We start from the raw sequence: 15,061 nt of genomic DNA, 5'->3' as shown, positions 1-15,061 counted from the left end.
GCCTGCCAAAGCAGGATCATCTAGGGCAGGTCATGCAGGAATGCATCCAGATGGGTCTTGAACAGTCTCTAGAGAAGGAGACTCCACAGTTTCGCTTGGCATTCCGTTCCAGTGCTCCATCACCCTTTCAGTGAAGTTTTTCCTCATGCTGAGGTCGAACTTCCTGTGTTCTAGTCTGTATCCATTGTCCCTAGTCCTATCACAGGACATACTGCATGCAATATTGTCTTTGCAATACGACATTGCAAAGAGACTAGCACCTTCTTCTTGACACCCACTCTTCAGCTATTTACAAACATTAATAATATCTCCTATCAGTCTTCTACTTTCCCTACTGAACTGCCCCAGGTCTTTCAGCCTTTCATTATAAGACAGATGCTTCAGTCCTTTAATCATCCTTGTACCCCTCTGTTGGACTCTCTCTAGTATATCCTTGCTCCTCTTGAACTGGGGAGCCCAGAGCTGGAAACAATACTCTCACCAGGGCAGAGTAGTGGGGGGAGCAACCAGTAAAATCTTCTCCATAAGTCTCTCAGGTACTGAGGTTAGAATAACAGGTCTCTAGTTCCATGGATCTTTGATTTCTTTCTTTCTAAATCAGAAACGTTGGACAGTTTCCAGTCAGCAGGGTCCTCCCCAGACTCCCAAGACCTTTGGTAGATGATTGAGACAGTCTTGCCATAACTTTCTCTAGCTCCTTCAGTATTCCAGAATCAATCCTACCGGACCACATCAGCTTATGAACATTCAGCTGATACAGATGGCCCCTAAAAATTTCAGTGTCAACAAATTGAACGCAGTTCCCACAGTCGTGGTCCTCCAAGTTAGAACACTGGGCAGCTCAAGGTCTGTCGTTAGTGTTACAGACCAAGGCAAAGAAAGCACTGAACACTACTTCTGCATCTCTACTTGTCAGGGGACCATCTTCATCGAGTATGGGTTGTCCTGTATTTTCCTGTACCATGGCTGAGAAGGAAACTGACTTCTCTGTCTTAAAAAAACCCCTACAAAATCTCCCTTAAATGTATTATGATCGTGTTTGATGTGATAAACAGTTAAGCAGCACAGAAGATTGTAGAAAAAGTCAGCTGGCTTTTAGAAGGGTACTTTGTAAGGAGGTCTGTACATAGGTAGCCACAAGAGATTTCAGAGAGATTCCAGAGACTCCATGTCAGAGTCTCCTCTCTCTATGCCATGTGTTTATAAAGTGGCTGGAAGCAGATGTTTTTTCTAAAAGAGCACTGAAGTGTATCCAGGTAACAATGGCCTAAAATGCACTGCTGCTGCTAAAGAGTGATTGCTGTATGTCCCCCAATTGTTAACTAAGATGTTTTTTTCCATCCTGTTGATTCCTATGAGTAGATCACAAAAAGCTTTCCTCAGAAGCAGTAGTGATCCAGTTCATTGCAGTTAGTTCAAATTCCAGGTGCTCAAATGCTGCATAAGTTGCTGAAGATGTCTCCTAAAATAAGGAAATTGCAGGGTCATTAGTTGAGTCCCAGGAGCAAGCCTTGACAAAGATCTCAAATTAGCCAACACCAGTTCTGACTCTGACATCCTTGAATAGATGGAAATGTGTCTTTCTTCAGTTGCCTGGATCTTTATTTTGTTTATCTGTATCTTCTCAAAAAGCACTTAGGTTATCTAAGTATAAATAAGCAATAGAGCTGAAACAGAGAAATTTGACCTCTTTCATTTACTGCCACACTCCAAACTGTATCTCTTGATATCAATTTGAATATTATGGTGTGTTCTTGTATACACAGAATGCTTTCTACCTGAATTCTTCCCTCACTCCTGCATAGTAAGAGAATCTCAATTCTGTTACCTTACTGTGGCTTTAATTTTCTATAAATTTTCCAGCAATCTTGTACTACAATATTTACATCAGAATGGTGTCCAGCCTTCAACATGGATCTCATTTTGTTATGGTATCATCTATTTGTGCAATAAAATCAGGGTGCTGGCAATAGGGAGAATGTAAAAAGACAAAGCAACAACAGTGTCATGTAAACTAGTTTGATAGCTTGGGTCATATTTATCATCTATTACACAAGTCTTTTACAAGATATGGTGCAGTAACTTTCATTTTAATTCAAGGATGACTAAAAATCCAAGGGCAGCCTGCACTTCAGCTGCAAAAGGTTACTAAATCAGAGATATGAAATGAGGGACAGGTTACTGGTATATGAAATGTTTTTCTTGGAAAGCACACAATGTATGTGTTTGCATATTTGTCTTTTTATAACATGAAACATGACCCAAGCAGATTTTTCGCGTGCCACACTTTAAATATTGCATGCATATGTAGTGGTGAAATGCACTCAAAACCTGCTATTATGAAATGATCCAGTTTTGGAGTCTCAAAACTTGTCAAAAACCTGTAGGAAAGAATAAGGATAATTAATAAAAAGATCCATGTAACAGGTTTGAAATCTGAGTTGAAAAGAAAATGTTTTGCACTTGGTGCTGAGTAATTTTCCTCACACTGAAAGTGTTAGAAAAGTGTAGTGTTCCAAGCTATTTTTTCACAGTTTGATGCAGAAGACAGCGTATGTTCAAAACTTCTGCTAAATTTATACCCTAGTACATTTCTGAAGCATTCACTAGAGAAATGGGAGCTCTTCTGTCCTTGTCTGTGACCATTTTACCACTCAAAGGTTATGGGAAAGAACATTAAAATGGGGTAAAGTGCAGCAGAATATGCAATGAAATCAAAAGAATTTCTCTCAGTGTAGCTGATTAAGTATAGCATCAGGCAGAAAGTTAAGTAAACATACAGTCATAGAAAAAAAATCCTACACTGGGGAAAAGACTCCTTTGGTTTTTCTTATAAGAAGAATTGCTAGATGACAAGTCTAATTCTCGCAAGAACTTTGTTGCAAACTTTGTACTCAACATTTGGACCTTATCTGTCAAGCAGAAAGTACAACCACATGCAGCACAAGAGAAACATTTAAGTTTGTATGACAAATGTCACTTGAAAATGGGCTTTGCTTTTAATTTAGAACATTGTAAACACATCAGGAGAAGCTAGTTTTGATCATTTGCCAAATGTTGCACAAGTATTTAGACTAATAAATAACCTTCTATAACAGGAAGTGTACTGTATATTTTATGTGTTCCCACAATTTTTAAGTGAAAGTCTCATCCCTTCTGTTTCACAGATGTTTCTACAGAAAGAGAAAACTAGATAAAATAGCACATATTACTACCAAAGAAATCCCCCAAAACCCTGAAAGTATTTCAATCAGCTAAACAGGGAACATTAAGAGTACATTAAAAGTAAGTCCATTTTAATTACAGGGTTTTGCTTACTGATGGCCTTTTCAGACCCCAGGTTAAAGTCATGCCTTACTGAATAAAAGATCATGTATAGTTAAGAAAATAATCCTCAGTTCTATCAGTTATATATTTTCATTGTGTACTACAAAGAAAGGTCCTATTACAACTGCTGGAAAAAAACAACTGGTCCAGTTTCCTACACCATTATTTTCTATGCCCATGGACACAGAACTACAAATGCAGACCAAATATTCTGTCTCTTCCTGCTGTTACCAAGGCTATGACACGCACTGAGATCTAAGGGTTTTGTCTGGTAAACTTTGCACTGGACTCTCCCTTTTGTATGCAAAATGTTGCAGGAAGGAAACAAGCCCAAACAACCTCTACACTTTTCAGCCATGGCAAAAGCTCTCTTCCTTATCTTCCTTTACCCTCTGGCTTGAAGGGCTGATAGTATGGAACAAGCACAAATAGTTCCAAACGTGGTAAGAATACTTCTACCTCTAACCCTCCAAATAAACTGCACACTGTGGGGTGACGTGTTAGATCAAGGAATGCATTATTATCTTTATTTGGGTTTTCACAAGAGAAGGATGTTCTGTTGTCAGCAGAAGTAACCTCAACTAGATCCTGCAAAAATTTGGTGTGAGTTTTGGGAAGGCACACAACAGCATACAGACTGCTCAGCAAGTTCTTGGAATGAGTTAGCAATAATGTTTTGACACAAATAGTGGAAGAGTCTTTAAAGTTGGATTCTAACCAATGAGTTTGAGAATGTCGAGAGTGCAAAATAAAGTGGATTACAGTGACCATGACATGACAGCTCATTACTTTCAAAGAGATGGATCAATGTAAAATTAAATCAGCAGACAAAAAAAAAAAAAAAGTCTGGAACACAAGTTGAAGGACTCGAAGGCTTAGAAGTACTGGCACAGAATCATAGAATTCTTTTGGTTGGAAAAGATCTCTATGGTCATTGAGTTTGACTGTCAACCCCACACTACCACAGCCATTAAACCATGTCCCAAGTGCCATGTTTACCTGTTTTCTGAACACATGACGGGATGGTGACTAAACCACCTCCCTGGGAAGCCTATTTCCATGCCTCACCACCCTTTGAGTAAAGAAAAATTTCCTAATATCCAATCTATACCTTCTCTGGCGTAAGTTCAGGCTGTCTTCTCTCCTTTTATCACTTGATAGTAGGGAGAAGAGACCAACCCCCACCTCATTACAACTTCCTTTCAGGTAGAGAGCAATGAGGTCTCTCTTTAGCCTTCTCTTCTCCAAACACCAGCTCCCTCAACTGCTCCTCAGAAGACTTGTTTCCTAGAACCGTTATCAGTTTTGTTGCCCTTCTCTGGACACACTCCAGCACCTCAGTGTTCCTCAAATACTAAAGGTTCCAAACTGAACACAGTACTTGAGATGTGACCTCATCAGTGCAGAGCACAGGGGCACCAGCACTTCTCTACTCTTGCTGGCCACACTATTCCTGATACAGGCCAGGATGCTGTTAGCCTTCTTGGCCACCCAGCCACACTGCTGGGTCAAGTTCACACAGCTGTCATCCAGCAATCCCAGGTCTTTCTCTACAGGCCAGCTTTCCAACCACTCTTCCAACTGCAAGCCTGTAGAGATGCTTGGGTTGTTGTGAACAAAGTGTAGGACCCAACACTTGGTCTTGTTAAACCTCATACAACTGACCTCAGCACATCAATCCTGATACTGGACAGGCTGGAGAGCTGGGTGAAGGCAAATCTCATGAAGTTCAATAAGGAAAAGAGCAAGGTCCTGGATATGGAGAAGAATAACAGCAGGCACCAGTACAGGTTAGGGGCTGCCCTGCAGAGAGCAGCTGCACGGAGAAAGACCTTGGAGTCTTAGTGGACAACAAGTTCTCCATGGGACAGCAATGTGTCCTTGTGGCAAAAAGGGCCAATGGTATCCTGGGGTGCATCAAGAAGAATGTTGTCCAGCAGGTCTAGGGAGATTCTTCTCCCCCTTTACCCTTCCCTGGTGAGACCACACCTGGAGTACTGTGTACAATTTTGGTCTCCCCTGTTCAGGAGGGACAGGGATCTGCTACAGAGTGTCCAACCAAGAGCCATGAGGATGATTAGGGGACTTGAGCTTCTCCCCAGTGAAGAGAGACTGAGAGACCTGGGGCTGTATAGTCTTGAGAAGAGAAGACTGAGAGGGGATCTTGAGGTGTTTCTGCGAGCATTGTGAAAAATATAGTGGCCCCAATCCAGTCAGTTCCACCACAGCGAGCTAAAATACAAGCTGACAGACCAGACTATGAGAGAGACTACAGCTGCAAGGTGGACCAAGTGGCCCAGACCTGTGTAGCTGGTGGCTATCTATTAATGCATACATGAATGTTACAGTTCCACTTTCCCAGACCCTATCTCCACTAAGCTCACTGTTTCATCTTTATTTTAACAGGTGCTCTTCCTCCCAATTGCCTTTTCCATCTGCTTCAAGGATGCTATCTTTTACTCCCACCCTTTATTACATGCCTTAGGGTACACACTTCAGGGCCCCACACAGCCATGAAGGCCATCTAAACATTTCATTATCACTCCCTTTTTTGGTTCCCACAGGATCTGACCAGTGTCTATAAATATCTGAGATGTGGGTATCAAGTGGAGGAGGACAATTTCTTTTCAGTGGTGCACAGTAATAAAACAAGCAACAATGGATACAAACTTGAACATAGAAGGCTTCACCTCAACATGAGGAGAAAGTTCTTTACAGTGAGGGTGATAGAACACTGGAACAGGCTGCAGTGGGGGGTTGTGGAATCTCCTTGTCTGTAGACTTTGAAAACCTGATTGTATGCATTCCTGTGCAGACTACCCTAGGTGATCCTGCTTTTGGCAGGGGTGTTGGACTTGGTGATCTCTGGAGGTCCCTTCCAACCTCTAATTCCGTGATTCTGCAGAGTCTTCTTACCTTTCAGCAGATCAACACTCTCTCCCAGTTTATCGCCAACTGAAAACTTACTAAGGGTGCCCTCAATCCCCTCCTCCAGATCACTGATAAAGATATTAAGAACTGGCCCCAAAATTGAGCCCTGGGAAACACCACTAGTGACCAGCTGCCAAATGGATTTAACTTCATTCACCCCCACTCTTTGGGTCCAGCCATCCTGACTGTTTTTAACCCAGTGAAGTGTCCACCCATCCAAGCCATGAGCAGCCAGTTTCTCCAGGAGGATGCTGTGGGAGACAGTGTCAAATGCTTCAGTAAAGTCCAGGTAAAGAATACCCACAGACTTTCCCTCATGCACTAAGAGGGTCACCTTTTTGTAAAAGGTTAGGTTTGTGAAGCAGGACCTGCCTTTAGTGAACCCATGCTGACTGTGCCTGAACACCTGCTGGCCCTGTGCATGATGTATAATGGCACTCAAGATGATCAGCTTCGTGACCTTCCCTGTGACACCAAGGTCAGACTGCCAGGTCTGTAGTTCCCTGGATCCTCCTTTCAGCCCTTCTTGTAGATGGGTGGCATATGTGCCAATCTCCAGTCAGCTGGGACCTCCCTGGTTAGCCAGGACTTCTGGTAAATGATGGAAAGTGGTGTGGTAAGCACTTCTACCAGTTCCCTTGGTACCGTGAGGTATAAGCCATAGAACCCCATAGACTTGTGTATGTCTAAGTGGTGCAGCAGGTTGCTAACCATTTCCTCATGGATTATGGGGACTTCATTCTGCTCCACACCCCTATCTTCCAGCTCAGGGGGCTGGATATCCAGCATATATCTGGTCTTACTACCAAAGACTGAGGCAAACAACGTATGGAGTATCTCATCCTTTTCCTAATTCTTGACCACTATGTTCCCTCAGTTCATCCAACAAAGGACAGAGATTCCCCTCAGTCCTCATTTTGTTGCTAATGTATTTTTTAAGGATTTCCTGTTCTCTTTAACACCTGAAGCCAAATGAATTTCTATTTGGGCTTTGGCCCTTCTAATTTTCTCTCTGCATAGCCTCATGTCAAGTGATACTAAGGACACAAAGCAGAAGGTGGAGAATGTGGGAAGAGACCAATTTGCTTAATGATGAGTTTCAGTGGCATCAAGCATAACCATAACATACATAAGGTGGAAACTAGGTTCAGCTATGTAAGCATATATGAAAGTCTGAGGTAGAAAATGAGCCAGATACATCAACTGGAATAAGAAGCATACATACACATCAGCGCTGTAAGATTGAGAAGGGAATTGCTGCTCTGCTACAGGACACGAAGGAGGAATTAATAATAAATAATGCAGGAAACATTTAAGGGTTTATATTTTTTGATTACTATTCCCTGACAAAGTTAATGCAAACATGTGACCAAGACACTGTCTGTACAGGGCAGCATAAGAATATTTCAGTGAGTAGGATGCTTCCACATTTGCAGAGACCATAGAATCATAGAATCAGTCAGGGTTGGAAGGGACCACAAGGATCATCTAGTTCCAACCCCCCTGCCATGGGCAGGGACACCTCACACTAGATCAGGCTGGCCAGAGCCTCATTCAGCCTGGCCTTAAACACCTCCAGGGATGGGGCCTCAACCACCTCCCTGGACAACCCATTCCAGGCTCTCTCCACTCTCATGGTGAAAAACTTCTTCCTCATGTCCAGTCTGAATCTCCCCACTTCCAGCTTTATTCCGTTCCCCCTAGTCCTATCACTACCTGATATCCTAAAAAGTCCCTCCCCAGCTTTCTTGTAGGCCCCCTTCAGATACTGGAAGGCCACAATAAGGTCACCTCGGAGCCTTCTCTTCTCCAGACTGAACAGCCCCAACTCTTTCAGTCTGTCCTCATAGGAGAGGTGCTCCAGCCCTCTGATCATCCCCATGGCCCTTCTCTGGACACGTTCCAGCATGTCCATATCCCTCTTGTAATAGGGGCTCCAGAACTGGACACAGTACTCCAGATGGGGTCTCACCAGAGCTGAGTAGAGGGGTAGAATCACCTCCCTTGACCTTTTGGCCACATGCAGCCCAGGATCTGGTTGGCTTTCTGGGCTGCAAGTGCACATTGACAGCTCATGTTGAGCTTCTTGTCCACCAGCACCCCCAAGTCCCTCTCTTCAAGGCTGCTTTCCAGCCACTCACTGCTCAGCCTGTATTTGTGCTTGGGATTTCCTCGACCCAGATGCAGGACCTTGCACTTTGTCTTGTGGAACCTCATGAGGCTGCCTTGTGCCCACCTCTCCAGCCTGTCAAGGTGCCTCTGGATGCCATCCCTTCCCTCCAGCATGTCTGCTGCACCACACAGCTCGGTGTCATCAGCAAACTTGCTGAGGGTACACTCAATGCCATTAGCTTCCATGACTATTCCAGGAGTGTGGCTGGAGGCCCTTGCAGTGAAGACCAAGGTAAAGAAGTCATTGAGAACCTCAGCCTTATCCAGGTCACTTGTGACCATTTCACCTGTTTCCTTTCTGAGGGGGCCCACACCTTCCCTAGTCTTCTTTTTACCATTAATATACCTGCAGAAATTCTTAGTGTTCTCTTTAACCTCCCTGGCTAGATTCAATTCAAACTGTGCTTTGACTTTCCTAACCAGGTCTCTTGCTGCTCAGGCAGCTTCCTTATATCCCCCCCCATTCTAGCTGTCCTTTCCTCCACTGCTTGTAGAGCTTCCTTTTAAGTGATTGTCCAGCAGCTCCTTGCTCACCCAGGCAGGCCTCCTAGCATTCTTCCCTGCTTTTCTCTTTGTTGGTATACATTGCTCCTGGACACAGAGGAGGTGGTCCTTGAATAGTGACCAGCTGTCCTGGGCCCCTCTTGCCTCTAGGGCTTTGTCCCACGACACTTTGGCCAGCAGATCCCTGAAGTGACCAAAGTCTGCACGCCTAAAGTCTAGGGTGGTAAGCTTAGAATATGTCCTCCTGGTTACCCTGAGGATCTTAAATTCAACTGCTTCATGGTCACTGCAGCCAAGGCTGTCTCTGAGCCTCATATTGGTTACCAGCCCTTCCGTGTTCGTGAGAACAAGATCCAGCATAGCACCTTTTCTTCTTGGTTCCTCTACCATTTGGAGGAGGAAGTTGTCATCTATGCAATCCAGGAACATCCTGGAGTGCTGGTGCCTTGCTGTGTTGTCCCTTCAGCAGATGTCAGGGTGGTTGAAATCACCCAGGAGGACCAGGGCTTGTGACCTGGAGGCTACTTCTATTTGCCTGTGGAGGGCCTCATCTGCTTGGTTCTGCTGCTCAGGTGGCCTGTAGCAGACCCCTACAGTAACATCACCTTCCCCTGTCTTGCCTTTAATTTTAACCCATACACTCTCAACCAACTCATCATCCTTCCCCAGGTGGAGCTCCACTGATTCCAGCTGCTCACTGACATAGAGGGCAACACCTCCTCCTCTCCCTCCCTGCCTATCCTTCCTAAAGAGCTTGTACCCATCTATCCCTACATTCCAGTCATGGGAGTCATTCCACCAAGTTTCAGTAACAGCCACTATGTCATGGCATGCCAGCAGCACAGTGGCCCTTAATTCATCCTGTTTGTTGCCCAAGCTGTGTGCATTTGTGTAGAGGCACTTCAGCTGGGCTGGCCCTGTCCTCCTCTTGGGCCAATTCCCCTTGATTTCCACAGAGTGTCCTGGTGCATCATCCCTGGCTTGCCTCATGGCAGCAAGTTGAGAGCCCTCACTTGCTCTCCATCCCTCTGCCTCTGGTGAGCTGCCCCTCTGTTTGTCACTGGCCAGCAGAAAACTATTAACCCCTTCCCCCTTCAAATCTAGTTTAAAGCCCTATCAATGAGCTCTGCCAATTCCTGCCCCAGGATCCTTTTCCCCCTCTGGGACAAGTGCATCCCATTTGTTGCTTGCAGCTCTGGTGCCTTGTAAACGGAGCTGTGATTGTAGAACCCAAAGCCCTGTCGATGACACCAGCCCCAGAGCCACGAATTGACCTCTTGGCTCTTCCTATATATTCCCTTGTCCATCACTGACGTTAGAGGGATAGAGGAGAACACAACTTGAGCTCCTGATCCTTTTAGCAGTTGCCCTAAGGTTCTGAAGTCTCTTTTAATTGATTGTGAGCCTCTGATTGATACATCGTCACTACCCACCTGAAAGACCAGAAGTGGGTAGTAGTCTGAAGGACTCACAAAGTTGGGAACTTTACCTACAAAGTCCCTTACCTGGGCACCAGGGAGGCAGCAGACCTCTCTATGAAATGGGTTTGGTCTGCATATTGGGCCCTCTGCTCCCTTCAGTAGGGAGTCTCCTATAACGATGACCCAATGAGGTTTCTTTTCAGGATTAGTTTTGATGGCTGGCCTGAGGCAACCTGTCATTGGTGCAGCTTCTGACCTTCTTGAGTCCTCATCCTTACCTATGACCTGTTCCTCTTGCAGAGCCTCATACCTATTCTGTAAGTGCACTGTAGGCAGTGTGCTGTTTAAAGTAGCACGCTTGCTGCATTTGCATTTCTTCGTTCTGGCAGAGACCTGTTCCCATTGGCCCTGCTCATGTGGGTTACTGCATGGAGGCTGAGAGGCTTGCTGATGGGAGGATATCAAACTCCCTGCTCCACTAAGAGTTACCCCCTATTCTGATTTTGTAGGGGTTAGATTATGGGAATAGTCAATTTCCCTCACACAGTATTCCAAATCCAAAGAATTTCAACTTTGGATTCTTACAAACTTGAAGTAAAGATTTGTGACATTCTTGCTTAAACAGACTTCTGAAGCTACCTCAAATATTGCAGCAGCAATTCTTGAAAAACAGGGTGACACTCTGCAAAAAAAAAAAAATACACTGCTCCTTTAAAAAATGGGAGGCAAATTCAAACATTATGGATCAATCTAATTGTAAACACTTTTAAATCAGTAAGGAAAGAGGTGAGAACAAACTGGAGTTCATCATAAACACAGTAAGATGTCTTAATCTACCATGGCGGGGAATAGGCTGAGGACCAGGGAGAAGTGAATACATAGAATATAGCTTGACTACTGTAAGGGATTTCTGTCTCACATGACAGATGCATAGTATGCTGGGGAAGTGTGATCAAGATGAAATTGCTGAAGTAGGGATGCAAAAGCTGTAGCATGACAATAGCTCATGGTGAACTGACAGTTTTTCAATATTTAACAAAGCCTAGATCAAGTGCAAATTTGCAGTAGCCCATGCCTAATTCAATCCTTTACATATTTCCATTAAAACTATGAAAAAGTAATAATGCATTTATTAAATTAGCAGGCAACTTGGAGCTGAAAGAGAATGTCTGTAAAGTGGAAGACAGGTTTAAGACTCAAAATGATGTTGGCAAAATTGAATACTACATTCACACAAATTTGTTCAATTGCATAACTGCACAATGAATAGCAACTGGATTATGACATGACTCCATAAGGGTGACCTGTGATTTGTAATGGCTTATCTCCTTATCATGGGTTAAGAAGATAGTGCTGATGGGAAAAAAACCCAAAACATACTGGGAGAGACAAATGAGAACAGCTTATGAATTTCAGATAGCAATTCTGTCTTATTCTGTGTTTTCAGGTTTGGACGCTACCCTCAAGAACAATAGGAAGCAAAATCCAAACAAAGATAGACAACTCAAAAGAGGGCTATGCCAAGGAGTGCATCAAATGCATAAACTAAAAGAAAGACCGGGGAAACTGAAGTTTATTAACCTAAAACAAGAGAAAAAGCTAAAGACTAAAAGAAATAAGTATCTTCATATACATTAAATGTAAAGAATTGTCTATTCAGGAGGGATGAGAAGTAACAGGTTTCAACAACAGCAAGAAAAATTAGAACTGGACATCAAGGAAAACACAGAAAGGGTTCATAGGCACTAGACCAGATTACTTTTGAAGGCTCTGAAGTCTTTTTCGTGGGAAATTTTTAAGAGGACCTTAGATAAGGATTTGCCAGGATGTTATTTTTTGGGGAAAGGGGATAAGTAGGTCTATTCCCTGAAGCTTCTTTAGACCTACATTTGTGTGGTTCTGTAATCTGTCTTGTCTCTAGTTGCTTATCTCCTTAACAAATGTTCTTTGCCTCAGAAATCATTATATATTAAAAAAAAATCAGTATTTGCACTGTACTTGTGAATAGTTTTGATCCTATTGCTGTCTAATGAGTACAAAGAAAGAATTCACATTTACATAACCATCAAGGAATTAATGTACTTAACTATAGCTGTACAAACCATGTGCATCCCTGCTTAGGAACACAGGCTCAGCTGTATGTGAGTTTACCACAGAGACATACAGACCTGTAATGATAACTATGTCAAATTCCCTGCTCCTCACAGGACTACCTAACACTAAATCATACGACTGAAATATATATAGAGAGAGAGTAGTGAAGATGCTGCAGGATTCACTGGTACATGGAGTACAGAATCATGCTTCCAGTATGATACTATCGTTATCATACTGCCAGTATGACAGTAACATTACTAAGACAGGGCAAGATGGTTATGATGGTTTTCAGTCTGGCTTTCTCCATTTCATTAAATCTTTCATTTGACACAGCTTATCACTATCATTACAAATAAAAGCTTACAGAGTGAAATTAATATAACTGGCTACCATGTTGTCTTTTTCTAACATGTAAAAATGCACTCATAGCCATTATAATTTGCTCTGGATCTGACTCCAGCCACTACTGAAAAGTTCTTGTTCCCTAATAGTATATGAAAACATCAGCTAGAGCTTTAGATATCTTTGCTCCCTCAGTGTTTGTTTTTTTAAAATTATGCCTGTATTTCAGAAATATGTGTCTATTATATAATCACATTTTTGGAAGGATTTATTTCACTTATAAATTATCTTCATTTTAGAGTTGCTCTCACATCTTGTCCTATGTCTGATTCCTACATAATTAAACACTTTATTGCCTCATCAATTCCTTTTTGAAATGTCAAATTATCAGTACTATTATTTTATTGCATAGTAATAAGAATTATATTGTTAGGAAGACACATTTCTTTCTTGAAAAAACCTTAGCTCATTAGATCAAAATTTGCATACAGATCTAATGAGGAAATTGATTTAGTTAAAAACTGCATATAAACAAAAATCTGTGATATTTCACATTTATAATGTGAAAAAGCTGTACAGTCCAACAAAAAAAAGTTTTTGAAAATTATTAGCGAGTCTGCAGCAGCAAAAAATGCATTAATTTCTTTTGGAAAATGAAATTCTTAAGAAAAGGACTTTGTAATTCCTTTGACTACACATTATGTTTTCCTGAGCCTTTTCATTACTTTGATTTCAGACAACAAATCACAGATAGTACAGTTGGAAAAATCTAGTTGTTACCTCTACCACCACTCTAAAAGAACACACTCTTTATTAATTTTCCAAGCTAATTAAAAAAAATTCCAGTTCATATTGTAGTAATTCTCTTACTTATTCTTGTTTATATGAATCAATTAGCAGAGGAGTTAGAAATATTCAGAATATGAACTAGAATGATACACAAAAATCTAAGGAAACTTTTACTTTTATCCAGAATATACCTGTCTATTCACATGGCTCATTTCTCAACTGTTGGCTCTTCAAGATGGAAGTGCTGCAACTCAGCCAGTTTGCATGAATTTTGCCAGAAAGGTGAAGTCAGCAAAAGGCACATCCTTGGCATTTCAGTGCTGTCCGTGACAAAGTGCAGTCCTTTGCCACAAGACATGAGATGACATGTCAGGCTAGCTGGGTTATCTTTCAAGAGGAATAATCTGGGCCATTCTAGCCCAGCTTAGCCAAAACCCAAGGCAGGCTTTCAGCATGGCAGGTCTTAGTCCGAATAGCTCCACTTATTACAACTGTAAACCATTTTATGATGTGGGCAGGTGAATAAATGTGTGCTGCATCTTGTTATAACATTAAATAGCTTTCTGCTTTTGCCCTTCACGTAAGGATAGAAAAAAACTATGGGTCTGGATGAACAGCTCTGTGCCAAAGCCAGCTTCAAGTAACTAAACGTCTCTATTCTGCATCCCACACACAAGCATAAATTCTTTCTTATTATGAAGATGGAATATACCAGCTAAAAGCAACTTCAGAGTGCCCAACTTTATAACACTGCCAAGCCCTTTTTTTTTCCAGAACAAGCTTATCCTTTTAAAATCTTGGCTCAATTAATTTTTTTTTTTTTCCAAGTCAGTGTGGCCTTTCTATTGATTTCACTGGATTTTGGCCTGGGGTCTTAGATGTGCAGCTGTTGCTAATACAGGGTAAATATTCAAATAGTGCACAAAATTGATAGCAGTAAGTGGTTCATAAATTTATCTTGTACAATATAAACCAGAAGACAAAGTAGAGAAGAAGAAGCTCTCTATTCATTTTTCTTAGATGCCACAAGTCATATGTAAATGGCGGTTTTCCACAAACTCACATCTAGTTGCACTTTCGAGCTAGCTCATGGCTCCAACCTATGGCAAGATCTGGGCATATTTGTCATTCTATTAGATAGACAGCAGAATAGAAAGGGCCTACAGTAAAACTACTTTGCCACTTAATGGGACTTTAAAACATGTATTTGGAAAGTTGCAGCACCTGCTTACATCTTTTTCCAAAAACTGCCCTACTTTCCCTGTTTTCAGTTACTATCATTAATCTGTTTCTTACCTTTGTGGCCAGTTTTCTATTAATAACACTGTAACAGCTGGCTATATTTTACACTGGGAATGGAAATGTTGCTCACTTAGCATCTTGGAAATCCATTTTTTCTTCAAGACATACTGTAACTGACAATTCTAATACAATCACTAAGTACTTTTCATCCAGCCCATCAAACTAAAGTCTTAGAT

Source organism: Indicator indicator, chromosome Z (genome assembly GCF_027791375.1).
Source record: "Indicator indicator isolate 239-I01 chromosome Z, UM_Iind_1.1, whole genome shotgun sequence".
Classification (NCBI taxonomy): Eukaryota; Metazoa; Chordata; class Aves; order Piciformes; family Indicatoridae; genus Indicator; species Indicator indicator.
The sequence above is the reverse complement of the archived record's forward strand: the minus strand, read 5'-3'. Positions refer to the sequence as shown.